This window comes from Castor canadensis, chromosome 10 (genome assembly GCF_047511655.1).
Source record: "Castor canadensis chromosome 10, mCasCan1.hap1v2, whole genome shotgun sequence".
Lineage (NCBI taxonomy): Eukaryota > Metazoa > Chordata > Mammalia > Rodentia > Castoridae > Castor > Castor canadensis.
In genome coordinates this window covers 51,432,716-51,434,836 of record NC_133395.1, presented here as the reverse complement: position 1 = coordinate 51,434,836, position 2,121 = coordinate 51,432,716, and positions in this window count along the sequence as shown.

Sequence of the window (2,121 nt, the reverse complement as noted above, 5' to 3'; positions counted from 1 at the left end):
TAAATATTACATTTTTGGTTTTAATTTCAAATTTAAAGGTTCATTTAAATTCTTATTGCCCATTACTGATATATGGAAAATGCACTTTACTTTTTTAAAATGACCTTCATTTTTGTGTTATATCTTCATTATATACTTTTACTTATATTCAGTTTTTTCTGTTCACTGTTTAGGATTTTCTGTGTGGGAAAATTATATATCATAAAAAACCAATCTTAATCTTTTCCCCTTTGTTATATGCACACATATTATTTCTCTCTCTTTTTTATTATACTACATTATCTAGGATTTCCAATATAAAATTGAGTGAAGTTGATATGACAGAATATCTTTGCCAGGTTCATGATCTTAGGGGAATATTATTTGCCTTTTCACCATTAACTGCATTAGCTGTACTATATCAGTAGGTGTTCTCTGTCTGTAGGAAAATTTAGAAAGTTTTCCTATTTTCACAGTTTTCTGAGCATTTTTACTGTAAATGGGTATTAGATTTTGTCAAGTACTTTTTCTGAATCAGTGTGACCATAAACTAGCCTTGTGTACCTGTAGTAAAGCACACTTGACTACAGTATATAATTAGTTTTACACATTTTTTAAATCAATTTCTTAATATTTCATTGAGGTATTTTTTGGTTTTATGTTTGTATTTATTGTTTTCACTTCTGCAATCATGAGAGATTCTGGTTTGTAGGATTTTCTTTTTGCTTATCTTTTCTTATAGTGACCACCTGGTTTTAGGATTAGTGTAATTCTGTCTTCATAGAATGATTTAGGAGTTGTTCCTTCTGCTTCTAGTTTCTGGATGAGATTGTACTGATTTAGTGTCTTTTTAAAAAAAATGCCTTTAAACAAAATATAAATTTATGTTTCTCTTTTAGTACATTCTTCCCTGTCAGATTGTTTACTAGTTGGAGTCCTGGCAAGAGTGACCTAGATTATACTATGAATAAATTCAGCACTCTTTTATCTTTCATTACTTGCATTTTAAATGCATTTATTAACTCCTTACCAAACTAAACGTTGACATTACCATTCCAATTACATCAGAATGAAGCTTTTCTTGCTCATTGTAGTATCCCCAATGCAGAGCCTGGGATGTAATAGATGTTCAGGAAATACTGCTGTCTCATCATGACATGCACATACACAAAGATATTTGACAAAGTTTTTGTACGAGCTGACAATTAAGTTGAACACTTAGCACAAAGAAGAATAATTTTATAAGTTTTCATTGCTTAGTAAAAGCATTAGGATATCACTACCTGCAAATAGATGAAGCATGGCAAAACATTGCAGTTTGCTTCCTTCATCCTACAAATGAACTGGACGAAACAATTGCAAAACTTAATTTTCACCATAGCTTATTTCTTATAAGCAGCCATAGACATTAAAAAAAAAAAGGGTTCCACAATGTGAATAAGATCATTAAAAATAATGGGTGAGCATTGGCATATTAACGCAAAAAATCATAATCTTCAAATTGTTAAAATTTTCACTGTTACACACATATATAATGAGCATGAGTCAATGTAGTGAGAGAATCAGCCAAATGGCAGAGATCTTACTAAAATTGAATGTTAGGGACTGCGAATTTCATAGTCTCTGTGGAAAGGAAGGCTGTATTAAGATTGTTAGCTTTAAAATCTGTGAAGGGTCTGAGAGTTTTATACTGTTTGTAAACTAAAAATTAACTTGATGCAGTTTCATGGATGTTTGCATAACACATGAGAGTCCTGGGTCAGAGAGAAGATTGTTAATTATTTATAGCAGTATCAAGAATGAGAACATAGCTTTTTATTTTTTCTTTCTCAGTAGATCCACTATCACAGAAGACAATATGATGAAAGTTGAATGTGCCAGAAAAATTATTCCAGACAAGTCAAACAGGCAAAAGAGTGTAGAAGGCTACAGCCTTAGGAGTAGAAAAAGTCATTCTTCCTGAAGGAGGAGCTAAAGGAAACACCCAGCACAATCTCTAGAAAAAGAATCGGAAAAAGATAGCAAAACTATTGCAATATGGGAGAGAGATTGAACTCAACTCCACTAAAAAAGACAGGAAAATTTTAAACTGCTACAGTAAATTGGTAGAAAAATACTGGAGGACATTATCCGGGAAGTGGT